Source organism: Papio anubis, chromosome 7, assembly GCF_008728515.1.
Source record: "Papio anubis isolate 15944 chromosome 7, Panubis1.0, whole genome shotgun sequence".
Classification (NCBI taxonomy): Eukaryota; Metazoa; Chordata; class Mammalia; order Primates; family Cercopithecidae; genus Papio; species Papio anubis.
Window position 1 is genome coordinate 112,215,944 of NC_044982.1, and position 14,768 is coordinate 112,230,711.

A 14,768-nucleotide genomic window follows, 5' to 3' on the forward strand; every position below is an offset into this window, starting at 1 on the left:
TATCTGTATCTTTTCTTCTTAGCCTTATTCCACATATTCCCTGTTGTGTTTCATGCATTGTAGTCTTCACAGTAAAATTTTACTGTTTGATTGGTTAAATAATTAATTTCTTCTGTATATGTAACATTTACTAAACCATTGTCTTATGAGTGTTTAAGTTGTAGAGATAGATAGCTGTCATTTTTTATTCTGTTTAACATGACACTTTATTGACAATTTCTGGGTTGACAAATCTTTGTTCCTTATATCTAGTTTTCATATACATTATCATCAGTATGATAGAGCATTGATTTTTTTCCTTTTGGGTATTTTGAATAATGGAATAACTTGAGACTGTAATTATCATGTCATAACTACTGTTGGATTTGTCAAATTTGACTTGTCTGGTTTTCTCAGTCTGTTTTCTATTGCTTATAACAGAATACTAGAACCTGGGTAATTTATAAATATAATGTATATTTATAAATATTATTTATAAAATAATTATATATTATATAAATATATATAAATCTTATCTTTATAATTATAAGGATGAGAAATTTATTTCTCATGGTTATAGAGGGGCTTTATCTTGTTTGGGCCTTCTTGCTGGTGGGGACTCTCTGCAGAGTCCCAAGACAACATATGACATCACATGGTGAGGGGGCTGAGCCTACTAGCTCAGGCCTCTCTTCCTCCTCTTATAAGTGCACCAGTCTCATTCCCATGCTAACTCATTAATCCATTAACCCATCAAACCATTCGTGAGAGCAGAGCCTTCATGGCCCAGTTATCTCTTAAGGGCCCCACCTCTTAATACTGCCACAGTTGAGGATTAAATTTCAACATGAGTTTTTAAGGAGACAAATATTCAAACCATAGCACTGGGATAAATCCCTAGTTATGTTAGCCTAGTTTCTAGACATAGATATTATACCATTTTATACCATACTTTCATTTTTCAACTGTTTCTTCCTGATTTATTTATTTTTGTTGATGGAACTACCATTCTTTTAGTCACCTGTGTTCTATATTGTGTTGACTACAAAGTTCCTATCCATTCATCTTTTGCATTGTATTTTTTTTTCCATTCACAAACTCCTTCCCTCTTTCCTAGTGTCAAGATACTGCTTTTTGAAGACCCTTATTACTCTCCGGTGAAGTGTTATCTTTTTGGTATGTCCTCCTCTAGTTTTTTCTTTTTATAGTCCTTCATATTACTTTCCTGCTGTAAAACTTGTAAAAATTCTATCTCTATAGTCTTCTGAATCCACAGTAGACTAATCATTTTGGCTTTTAAAACCTCCTACTGTATGGTCTTAGTTGACTTTTTTGGTTACGTTATAAGCCGCCTGTATACTCACTACAGAAGAGCTTGAGAAAGCTGAGTCTTCAGGACTGAATCCACAGGCTTTGGTATTCGAAGTGGAGACGTATTTTTAAAAAATGAATTAGTGTCTCTCATTTGGGAACTGGCATAATGCAACAGGATGAAATAACCTCAGCCCTGAGATTTTGTTGGACTTAATCTCAGTAGCAGTCATCTGTAGATTTTATACAAAGAGAGGAAATGGAAAGAAAGAGAAATGGGATGTTGGGAAGTGGACATTTGTTCAAATCAATTTGGTGGAAGAATAGTAACTGGAGGGTGAAATCCAGTTCCACCTTACTGTTTTTTGTCTAATTCATTACAATTTAGACACATTACAACTTAGCTTTGTCAGAAAAAAAAGGAATGAAAATCATGTATGTGATTGGTAATAGAAACCAAAATATTGCAGAATATGAAACTGAATAATAAATAAGCCAGGAGATCTGAATGTAATCTTAAAAATCATATAATCTAGCCTTTTTATCTAACTGATGGGAAGCTGTAAAACTAAATGATGTGTCAGAAATTACCCAATGAGTTAGCCTCAGAGCTAAGGACTGGAAACACAAGTGGACTTACATTTTATTCAACCACATTTAATGAAGATTACAACATGCGCTGTTTTGGGTGAAGTATAACAAAAATGCCTTAGATCAAACACATCATGTTGATTTAGATGCCACAGTTTTTTTCTTTTATAATTTATTTAAAGATTTTCTTTTAGGAGGGAACATCCATGCTGCTCCTTCTGTGGATGTCGCCTTGGGTTATTTACAGTTTTTATTGAGATAATTCTATTTATTAATTAAAAATTCTTTCTTAAGTATGGCTTTGAAATGATAGAAATTTATCAGATAATGACTGCAACATAGAAAATAGATCTTTTTGTGGCTGGGCACAGAGGCTCACGCCTGTAATCCCAGCACTTTGGAAGGCCGAGGTGGGTGGATCACCTAAGGTCAGGAGTTTGAGACCAGCCTGACCAATATGGTGAAACCCCATATCTACAAAAAATACAAAAATTAGCTGGGCGTGGTGGTGTGCGTCTATAGTCCCAGCTACTTGGGAGGCTGAGTCAAGAGAATCGCTTAAACCCAGGAGGTGGAGGTTGCAGTGAGCCAAGATCGCCCCACTGCACTCCGGCCTGGGCAACAGAGCGAGACTCCATCTCAAATAAAAAAAAAAAAGAAAAAAAGAAAACAGATCTTCTTGGTGCCCAGACCACTAGGTGTAGTATTAAAGGTTATAATTCTGTTTTTTGTTATTCTGGGTTATTGAAGTGATTTGAGATTTGATCTCTGTGGAGAAAGGATAGTCAGTTTATGATTTTGGAATACCTTTTGCTCCTCTATGCATGTTGCCTCAGTGAAGGTAAATATTTTAAGAATAAAATTTTTTTGACTAATAACTTAGATAGTGAGATGTGTTACTATGAACACATATGGTTTGAAAGAGAAAGGACTTACATTTTTATAGCACTTATGAGCTTGAATATCCATTGACATTAGTTATTATACTTGATACGGCCCATAGGAGGAGAGGTAACTTCTGGCTGTAGGGTCATAGAATATTTTGTATATGTGGTATTGGTGCTGGCTCTTAAAGGGAGAATAGGAGCTATCATCGGTTAACAGTCGTGTTGGTGTGTCCTCTAAGCTAGTTGTGTGATTTAAAAAAAAAAATCACCAAATTGTATTCAACCTTTGTGTTCATAAATGAAGAGGTTGGACTAGGTGAGGGCTGAAGATCCTTGAGGCTGAATAAAAGCATATAGTTGGTATTGTGGAGAATATTCCAGGCAAAAGAAAGATCTTGAAGCAGTTGTTTGAAGGTGACTGTGCAGGCATCTATGAGGGATTTGAATTTGAGTGTATTGATTTTGAGCCTTAAAACTTAGCATTTTTGTCTGTTTATTCTTAGTGGCAGTAGGTCTCTGATTTTTCTTAGTGGGAAATACTATTAGAAGCATCTAGTCAAGCCAACTTGCAAGTGAGTTGAGATAAAAATTGGTTAGGAATTGCAGTAAAATACTTGTATCACTATCCAGGCAACTACAAATTTTATTTACCCACAAAGATGCAGGTAAGGATTAAATTATAAAGGAGAATGACTTCCTTTAGCAGATTTTAATTTATAAGTTTTTGGTTGGTGAAAATATTAAGTATTCTTTTTCCAGATGGATTATATTAAAAATTTAGGAGAGATATTTAAAAGAATGAGTGAGAACTGAAGAAGATTGTGAATGATATTGACAGTTTTGCAACTGGTTTACTTGATGTTTTGCTTTTAGATGATTTCCCTGTTGAACTATTTATTCCGGTAGTAGCATTCAAAAAACTAGATAAGATGTTCTTAAAAAATAATGTTTTAAGAAACTTGTTTTCATTTTGGTAAAACTCATTTTTTTTTTCATAAAGGTTCCCTTTTGTCACTGACTTCTCAGGCAGTGCATGTTTCTAGCCCTTCATCACTATGGGAGTACTCCACTGTGCTAATTCCTGTAGCTGAATTGGAGGGCTGTATTGATGTCCTGGGCCCTAGGGCCTGTGCGCTAGTATTGTGTGTCAGGAGGACAAAGGGGTGGCGCCAACCTTCCTGCTCTGTGCGCCAGTAACTAGAATTAATTACAAACCAATCGAATCCGTTGCAGCCAATTGGTAAACTAATTGGTAATTTTAGCTGTACATCTATATGGAGTTATCTGAATGCCTATAACATTACTTTCAGAGCCACTTTTGTTCTGTTTCATCCTGCTTGACAAAATGGCCTTCATAGCTTTGAGGAGAAAGATGTGCATCAGTGACTATGAAGTTGCTCCAGCTGCTTGTCTTGTTTGTATTCCCTTGTTCATAAAACATGACTCGGATTACAGCTGCGTGGTACCACTCTGATCATTTTTGATAAGATTGAGTTAAACATTCCTTGAAATAGGCTGTGTAAGCCTATTTCACCAAATATACTTTCTCTTTGCCCACAAGTTTCAGAAGTATAGCGGCTTATATTCTTGTTTTTCAGGGTGTTTTTTTTTTTTTTTCCAAAAAGAAATCGGTAGAAAACTTCTGAAGTAAATTATTCTGAGTTGTCTTTTTGTACCTTAATGCAGGTGATTTAAGTCAAATGAATTTGATTAAAGAATTTGAATTATATTAGTAGAATTGAGGGAAGGAAGCCAACTAAATTTTTAAATTTGTCCTTTTCCTGATTGTAGAAGACTTTTATTACCAGTTTTTTGGCACCAAGGATTACTTTTGAAAGGAAATAAACAATACTTCTTTGTTCAGAAGGTTGTTTTAAAGTAGAATGTAACTTTTATGACTAAGGTAAGGGTGGTACTGTATTTCATTTGTGAATAATTTGGCATATATTCATTATTAGTCTTGGGTCTGATTTCCAAAGTATATGTATGTTTGTTTATTTTATTTTATTTGTATTTATTTTATTGTATTTTAATTTATTTTGTTTTAATTTATTTATTTTATTGTATTTTATTTTGAGATAGAGTTTTGCTCTTGTTGCCCAGGCTGGAGTGATCTGGGCTCACTGGAACCTCCGCCTCCCAAGTTCATGTGATAATCATACCTCAGCCTCCTGAGTAGCTGGGATTATAGGAGCTTGCCACCATGCTTGGCTGATTTTTTGTATTTTTAGTAGAGATGGAGTTTCACCATGTTGGCCGGGCTGGTCTCGATTTCCTGACCTCAGGTGATACCCCCACCTTGGCCTCCCAAAGTGCTGGATACAGGAGTGAGCCACCGCGCCCAGCCTAAAGTGTATCTATGTTTAAAAACACTTATAAGTGAAAAATATTTTTGAGGTTTTTGTAATACAAAGTCAGACTAAGCTGTTGGAAAAATAATGTATTTATAATATAAATGATCATTTTTATAGCTGGTTGGTATTTTCTGATTGTCATTTTCTGAGAGTATGGGAAAGTTGTCTTTATAGTAAGGTGAGACTGGTATATCTTTATGGCAAAGTGAGAATGGTATGAGACTGATAAAGCAAATACATTTTAAAGTGTTAAAAATGCAATTAAATGACGACTTTAGCTATTGTACCAATACATATACACTGTCGCATTTGATATCAATTTCTTCTTCTGAGGAATGGAGTGATTAGATTTTAGTGGCCTGTGCTTTTACAATCTTTTCTTCCATAAAATTTTAATTTCCATTTATTTGCATCAGTGATCAGTACCAAAAATTTATCCTTGCCAAGTGTGTAGAGTGTATTGTCACAATAATATAATTTGGGGTCATTTAAAGGAGACAATTAGAATTGGTAATCATTGTGAATGGTGCAATAGGCACAGATGATCTGTTGTCCTAGTTAAACTGATTTGAATATGATTTTCTGTCAGATCCAGACAATTTAAAATTTATCTTTGGAAGTTCAGTGTCAGTGGAAATGTTACATTTGGTGACAGAAGGCAGATAACCCATCATATGATTGAACACTGGTTTTAAATTGTGCGGAGTTGCCTTTACATATTTAGCTTTGTATTAGCTGCTTAAGAAATGTTGGTAAAACTTTAAACATTTACTTTTTCAAACATGTTTCCTTCTTTCTCTTTCTTTTTTAATGACTTTATTTTTTTAAGACCAGGTTTAGGTTCACAACAAAATTAAGAGGAAGGTAGAGATTTTTCATATAACCCCTGTCCCCATACATGCATAGCCTCCTCCATTATCAATATCATACACCTGAGTAGTATATTTGTTAAAATTGATGAGCCTATGTTGACAAATCATTATCATTTCTAAGTCTATCATTTACATTTGTGTTAGTTCTTGGTCTTATACATTTTATGATTTTGGACCACAATGTATGATGAAATGTATCTGCTATTATAATAATATACGGAGTAGTTTCACTGTCCCAAAAATCCCCTGTGCTCTGCCTGTTAATTCTTCCTTAGTTCCCCACCCCTAACACCAGCAGCCACTAATCTTTTTAGTCTCTCTAGTTTTGCTTTTTTCAGAATGTTGTATAGTTGGAATCATATAGTATGTAACCTCTATTTTTATTTCTTACTTTTTTTTAGAGATGAGGGCTTACTGTGTTGCCCAAGCTGGCTTCAAATTCCTGGTTTCAAGAAATTCTCCCACCTCAGCCTTCTGAGTAGCTGGGACTACAGTCATGTAGCACCATGCCTGACTAATTTTTAAAAAATTTTTAGTAGGGATGAAGTCTCACTATGTTGCCCAGGCTGGTCTTCAACTCCTGGGCTCAAGCAGTCCTGCTACCTTGGCCTCCCAAAGTGCTGTGATTACAGGTGTGAGCCACTGTGCCCGGCCCCACTGTGGTGTTTTGTTTTGTTTTGAGACAAGGTCTCGCCCTGTCACCCAGGCTGGAGTGTAGTGGCTTGATCAGAGCTCACTGCAGCCTCAACTTCCCAGACTCAAGTGATTCCCCCACCTCAGCCTCTCTAGTAGCTGGGACTGCAGGCATGCACCACTATGCCTGGCTAATTTTCTGTATTTTTTTGTAGAGATGGAGTTTTGCCATGTTCCTCAGGCTTGTCTCGAACTCCTGCGCTCAAGTGATCTCTCCGCACCTCCCAAAGTGCTGGGATTATAGGCATGAGCCACCTTACTTGACCCCTGCCATGTTTTAAAATACTTTGATAGATCATTCTTTTTAGCCGTGAACAATATTTCATTTTCTGGATGTACCACAGTTTATTTATTCATTCACGTACTGAAGAACATCTTGGTGGCCTCCAAGTTTTGTCAATTATGAATAAAGTTGCTGTACACATCTGTGTGCAGCTTTTTGTGTGGATGTAAGTTTTTAAATGCCTTTGGGTATTTACTAGGAGTGCAGTTGCTGGATCACATGGTAAGAGAAGGTTTAGTTTTGTAAGAAACTGCCAGACTGTCTTCCAAAGTAGCTGTACCATTATGCATTCCCACTGCAATAAAAGAGTGTTCCCGTTGCTCTACATCCTTGTCAGCATTTGCTGTTGTCAGTTTTCTGGATTTTGGTCATGCTAATAGGAGTGTAATAATATCTAATTGTTATTTTAATCTGCATTTCCCTGATGACTTATGATGTGGAGCATGTTTTCATATGTTTTTTTTCCATTTGTATATCTTCTTTGGTGAAGTGTCTGTTAAGGACTTTGGCTTATTATTTAATAAGATTCTTATTGTTGAGTTTTAAGAGTTTTTTTGTATGTTTTGGATAACAGTGTCTCTTATATGTCTTTTGCAAATATTTTCTCCCTGTCTGTGGCTTGTCTTATTCTCTCAATATTGTCTTTTACAGAGCAGAAGTTTTTGATTTTAATGGAGTCCAGCTTATCAATTTTTTCATTCATGGATTGTGCCTTTGGTGTTGTATCTAACAATTCATTATTGCATCCAAGACCATCTAGGTTTTTTCCCTGTGAGTTATACTTTAGGAGTTGTATAGTTTTGTATTTTACATTTAGGTTTAGGATCCAATTTGAGTTAATTTTTGTGAAGTTGTAAGGTCTGTGTGTAGATTCATTATTTTTTGCATGTGATGTCCCATTTATTCTAGCCTTTGTACTTTAGTCAAAGATCAGCTGATTGTATTTATGTGGGTCTATTTCTGAGCTCTTTGTTTTGTTCCATTGACCTATTGGTGTTTTATCCTAGTACCACCCACTTGATTACTGTAGCTTTTTAGTATATCTTGACATTGGGTAGTGTTAGTCTACCAGCTTTGCTCTTCAAAATTGTATTGGTCTACTGAGTCTTTTGCTTCTGCATATAAACTTTAGAATCAGCTTAACTTGCTGGGATTTTGATCGAGATTGCATTGAATTTATAAATCAGGTGTGAAATAAGTGACTGACATTTTGACAATATTGAGTCATCCTGTCCATGGATTATCTTTCCATTTATTTAGTTTTTAAATTTTTTAATCAGAGTTTTGTTGTTTTCCTAATATAGATCTTATACGTATTTTGTTAGATTTATACCTAAGTATTTCATATTTTGGGGTGTTAATGTAAATGGTACTCTGTTTATTTACATATATATTTGTTATATATATTTGAGATTTATAACATGTTTTAACATACATATATGTAGTGAAATGATTAATGCAGTCTAGCAAATGAACATATCTATCACCTCACAGAGTTACCTTTTTGTGTGTGGTAAGAGTACCAAAACTACTCTTTTAGTGAATTTTTAGTATACAATACATTATTATTAACTAGTGCCCTCATGCTGTATATTAGATTTGTAGACCTGTTCATCCTACCTAATTAGAAGTTTTTATCCTTTAATCTACATCTCCCTATTTCCTTCCTCCCTCTGACTTTGTTAACCACCCACTGATCATCCCTCTCTTTCTACGTATTTGACTTTGTTTAGATTATATATATATGTATAAATGAGATCATACACTATTTTTCTTTCTAGGTCTGGCTTATTTCACTTAGCACGATGTCCTCGATGTCCTCGAGGTTTATTCATATTGTTGCAAATGTCAGGATCTCCTTTTTAAAGGTGAAATAATATTTCATTGTACAGTCATGTGCTGCATAACAGTGTTTCAGTCAACAGCTGACCACATATACAATGGTGGTTTCGTAAGATTATAATGGACCTGAAAGATTCTTGTCACCTAGTGATATGGCTGTCTTAATGTTGCAGCACAATATATTACTCAGTGTTTGTGATGATGCTGATAGAAACAACCCTATCATGCTACCAGTTGCATGCAAGTATAGTGCATACGGTTGTGTACAGTACACAGTACTTGATGATAATAAATTATGTTACTGGCTTATGTATTTTTATACTATTTATTGTTATTTTAGAATGTATTCCTTCTACTTACAAAAAGAAAGTTAACTGTAAAACAGCCTTTGATAGGTCCTTAGGTGGTATTCCAGGATAAACCATTGTCATCAGGAGACGATGGCTCCATACATGTTATTTTCTTGCTCTTGAAGACCTTGCAGTGGGACAATATGCGGAGGTGGAAGATCCTGATCCTGTGTAGGCCTAGGCTAATGTGTGTGTTTGTGTCTTCATTTTTAACAAAAAAGGTTAAAAAGGAAAAAAATGTTAGATAGAAAAAAGCTTATAGAAGGAGCTTATAAAGATGTTTTTGTACAATTGTACAATGTGTATGTGTTTTATGCTAAGTGTTATTACAAATGTCAGAGTTTAAAAAATACTAAAAGGTTTATAAAGTAAAAAGATTGTAGTAAGCTAAGGTTAATTTATTAGGAAGACAGAAAATTTTTGTATGGATTTTGTATAGTCTAAATGTATAGTTTATGAAGTCTAAGCAGTGTGCAGTAATGTCCTAGGCCTTTACTCACCATTCTCTCTTTTACTTCCTCCCTCACCCTCCCTTACCCAGAGCAACTTTCAGTCCTGTAAACTCCATTCATGGTAAATGCTACAGGTGTATCATTTAAAAAATATTTTACAACATATTTTTACTGTACATTTTCTGTGTTTAGATGCACAAATACTTAACATTGTGTTACTCTTTCCTGTGGTATTCAGTATAGTAACATGCTGTATAGCAGTAGTCCCCAACCTTTTTGGCAACAGAGACCGGTTTTGTGGAAGACAGTGTTTCAACGGACTGAGATCTGTGTGGTAGGGATAGTTTCAGGAAGAAACTCGTCCACCTCAGATGATCAGGCATAAGACTGTCATAAGAAGCACTCAACCTAGATCCTTCAAATGTGCAGCTCACAATAGGGTTTGTACTCCTGTGAGAATCTAATGCTGCTCCTAATCTGACAGGAAGTGGAGCTCAGGTGGTAATGCTTACTGGCCCACTGCTCACCTCCTGTTGTGCGGGTCAGGTTCCTGCTCTACAGGTTTGTAGCCTAGGAGCAGTAGGGCATACCATATAACTTAGGTGTGTAGTAGGCTATACCATTCAGGTTTTTGTAAGTACACTCTGATGGTCGCACAATGATGAAATTGCCTAATGATGCATTTCTCAGTAAATCTCTGTTGTTAAGTGATGCTTGACTGTATGTGTGTGTGTGTATATATACACCACAGTTTCTTTACACATTTATCCATTGATGGACACTTAAGGTTGTTTCCATATCTTGGCTGTTGTGAATAATGCTGCAAATAAATATAGGAGTGCAGATGTCTGTATGAGGTGCTGATTTCATTTTCTTTGGATATATACTCAGAAGAGGGATTTTTGGGTCATATGGTAGTTGTATTTTTAATTTTTTGAGAAACTTTCATACTGTTTTCCATAATGGTTGTAGCAGTTTACATTTCCACAAATAGTGTACAAGGGTTTTCTTCATACCCTGGCCAACAGTTGTTATCTCTTATCTTTTTGATAATAGCTGTTTTAACAGATGTGAGGTGGTATCTTATTGTGGTTTTAATTTGCATTTCCATGATGATTATTGACGTTGAGCACTTTTTCTTATGCTTGTTAGCCATTTTTATGTTTTCTTTGGAAAAAAGCTTCTTCAGGTTCTTTGGCCATTTTTAAATCAGTTATTTCTTATTACTGAATTGTGTGAGTTCCTTTTATAGTTTGGATATTAACCCCTTTCATATACAGGGTTTGCAAATATTTTTCTCAATCTGTAGCCTGCTTTTTCATTCTGTTAAATGTTTTCTTTTTATTTGTAGTAAAGTTTTCATTTTGATGTAGTCTCACTTGGATATTTTTGCTTTTGTTGCATGAGTTTTTGGTGTGATACCAAAAAAAATATTTTTGAGGTCACTAATAAGGAACTTTTCCTTTTGTTTTCTTCTAGAAGTTTTATAGTTTCAGGTCTCATGTTTATGTCTTTAATCCATTTTGAGTTTGTTGTTGTGTATGGTGTAAGATAAGGGTCTAGTTTCCTTCTTTTACATGTGGTTATTCAGTTTTCCCAACACTATTGAAGAGTTTATCCTTTTCTCATTGTGTTTTCTTGGTGGCCTTGTTGAAAATTAGTTGACCATATATACTTGGGTTTATTTCCGGGCTTTCTGTTATGTTTCATTGTTCTGTTGGTCTTCATGTCTGTATGCCTGTCATTACAGTTTAGATTACTGTTGGTTTGTAGTATAATTTACAGTCAGGAAATGTGATGCCTCCAATTTAATTTTTCTCTCTCCACATTGCTTTGGCTATTTAAAGATTTTTGTAGTTCCATATAAATTTTAGCATTGTTTTTTCTATTTCTGTGAAAAATGCCAGTACAATTTGGTAGTGATTGCATTGAGCATGTCACTTTGGATAGTATGAATTATTTTTTCTTTTTTCTTTATTTTTTTGTGTGATGGAGTCTCACCCTGTCGCCCAGGCTGGAGTGCAGTGGCGTGATCTCAGCTCACTTCAGCCTCCACCTCCCGGGATGAAATGATTCTCCTGCCTCAGCCTCCCGGGTATTTAGGATTATAGGCGCCCGGCACCACGCCCAGCTAATTTTTGTATTTTTAGTAGAGACGGGGTTTCACCATGTTGGCCAGGCCGATCTCGAACTCCTGACCTCAAGTAATCTGCCTGCCTCGGCCTCCCAAAGTGCTAGGATTACAGATGTGAGTGACTGCACCCAGACAGTATGAATGTTTTAAAAGTATTAATTTTTACAACCCATAAACAAGGAATAGCTTTCTGTTTATTTGCATCTTCAGTTTCTTTAATCAATGTGGTGTAGTTTTCAGTGTACAGATCTTTCACTTCCTTGGTTATATTATATTTATTCCTAAGTATTTGATTCTTTTGATGCTATTATAAACAGGATTTTGAAAATTTATTTTTAACATAGATTGTTGTTGATGTAAAGAAATGCAGCAGAGTTTTTGAATGTTGATTTTTGTATCCTGCTACTTTTCATTTAGAAGTTCTGCTACAGGTGTGTGTGACACCTGTAGCATTTTCCTGCATATAAAATCAATTCATCTGCAACCATGGATAATTTTACTTCATTATTTCTGACTTGAATGCCTTTTGTTTGTTTCTTTTTTTTTTTTGTCTGATTGCTCTTGCTAGTACTTTCAGTACTACATTGACTAGAAGTGGCAGAGTGGGTATCCTTGCCTGGTACTAGATCTTAGATGAAAAGTGTTTATCATGTTGATATTGATCACTGTTGATTATGATGTTAGCTGTTCGTTTTTCATATATGACTTCTACTATATTGAGGAAATTTCCTTCTATACCTATTTTATTGAGTTTTTTTTTTAGGTGAAAGGATATTGAACTCTGCCAGATGCTTTTTCTGCGTCTTTTGAGATGATTATATGCTTTCTTGCCTATCATCATGCTAATGTGTTGTATCTCATTGATTGATTTGCATGTGTTGAACCATCCTTGCAGCTCAGGGATTAATCTCATTTGGTTATGGTATATTATCTTTTTGATGTATTGTTGAATTTGGTTCCCTAGTATTGAGAAGTTTTGCATGTATATTCATCACTTTTTGTGTTATCTTTTTCTGACTTTGATATCAGGATGAAATTGATCTCAGGTATGAAACTGAAACTCTTCCCTTAACTTTTTTTTTTTTCCTGGAAGTATTTAAGAAGGATTGATACTAATTTTTTTGAATGTTTGGTAGAATTCGGCCCTGAAGATACCTGGTTTTGGACTTTTCTTCATTGGGAAGTTTTTGATTACTATTTCAGTCATTTTGTTACTGGCATGTTTAGGCTTTCTGTTTCTTCTTAATTGAACTTCCGCATGTTGTATGTTTCTAGGAACATATCCATTTCCTTTAGGTTATATATGTATTGGTATACAATTGTTCATAATCAACTCTTATGATCTTTTATATTTTCAAGGCATCTGTTGTAATGTCCCTTTTTACATTTCTGATGAGTCATCTCTTTTTTTTCACCCTAAGGTTTTGCCATTTTAAAAAATACAACCAACTCTTTGTTTTATTGATGTTTTTCGTTCTTTCTTTCTTTTCCTTTTCTTTCTTTCTTTCTTTTTTTTTTTTTTTTTGACAGAGTCTCACTCCATCACCCAGGCTGGAGTGCAGTGGCACAGTCGTGGCTCACTGCAACCTCTGCCTCCTAGGTTCAAGTGATTCTCGTGCTCAGCCTCCCAAATAGCTGGAATTACAGGTGCATGGCACCATGTCCAGCTAATTTTTGTTTTTTGTATTTTTTTCTTGAGACGGAGTCTTGCTTTGTTACCCAGGCTGGGGTGCACAATCTTGGCTCACTGCAACTTCTGCCTCCCAGATTCAAGTGATTCGCCCACCTCAGCCTCCTGAGTAGCTGGGTTTACAGGTACCTACCACCACGTCTGGCTAATTTTTGTATTTTTAATAGAGACATGGTTTCACCATATTGGCCAGGTTGGTCTTGAACTTCTGACCTCAAGTGATCTGCCTGCCTCGGGCTCCCAAAGTGTTAGGATTACAGGCATGAGCCACCATGCCTGGCTATTGATGTTTTTCTATATTTGCTTTATTTCTATTGTTATCTTTATTATTTTCTTCCTTCTGCTAACTTTGGGTTTAGTTTGTTTTTATCCTAATTTCTTGAGTTGTAAAGTTAGGTTATTTATTTGAGATATTTCTTCTTCTTCAATATAGGTACTTATAGCTACAAACCTCCTTTTTATACTGCTTTGCTGCATCACATGTTTTTGTAAGTTCTCTTTTTATCTATTTTTAAGATATTTTAAAAATTTTCTTTTGGTTTCTTTTTTGCCCCAGTGGTTCAAGAGTGTCTCATTTAATTTCCATATTTCTGTGACTCCTCACTGCCTTTTTTTTCCTTGCTATTATTGATTTCTAGTTTTATTCAGTTGTGGTTGGAAGACATACTTGGTATGATTTTAATTTGTTAAGACTTTTTTGCGACCTAACTTGTTTTGCGATCTGTCCTGAAGAATGTTCTGTGTGCACGTGAGAAAAATGTGTATTTTACTGCTAATTCTATGTTTGTTAAGTTTATTTGGTTTGTGGTGGTCCTTTTTGATTTTTTTTGGTAAATTCTATCTATTATTGGAAGTGAGACACTGAAGTCTTCTATTATTGAATTGCAGTCAATTTCTTCTTTCAGATCCATCAGTATGTGCTTTATTAAGTGCTTTGATGTTAGGTGCAAATATACTTAAAATTGTTGTGTCTTCCTGTTGAATTGACCCTTTTATTGTTATGTAAGGACCTTCATTTCTCTGGAGACAGTTTTTTCCTTACATTCTACTTTGATAATTTAGCCATTTCTACTTTCTTTTGGTTTCCATTTGCTTACAATATCTTTTTCCATCTTTTTCACTTTGTCTCTTTGTGTTTTTGAATCTTAAGGGGCTTCTTGTAGATAGCATATAGCTTGTTTTGTAACCATTCAGTCACACTGTATCTTTTTTATCAGGGAGTTTAGTTTGTTTACATTTAAAATAGTTATTGATAAGGATTTATTACTACATTTTAATTAACTGTTTTGTGTTTGTCTTACGATATTTTTGTCCTTTTTCTCACTTGTTC

The 14,768-nt window shown here is 35.1% G+C and overlaps 1 protein-coding gene across 19 annotated transcripts in view; it reads left to right on the forward strand.

Moving 5' to 3' along the window:
• Nucleotides 1-14,768, forward strand: part of SCAPER (S-phase cyclin A associated protein in the ER) — a 553,621-nt gene that overhangs the window by 72,653 nt on the left and 466,200 nt on the right. The window contains exon 1 of one of the 19 annotated variants that reach the window (XM_021940766.2): nucleotides 1,117-1,155. The exons of the other annotated variants lie outside the window; for them this stretch is intronic. The gene's annotated coding sequence lies outside the window, so the exon portion shown is untranslated. Of the gene's footprint in view, nucleotides 1-1,116; nucleotides 1,156-14,768 lie in introns of those variants that run through there. 19 annotated transcript variants of the gene reach the window in all.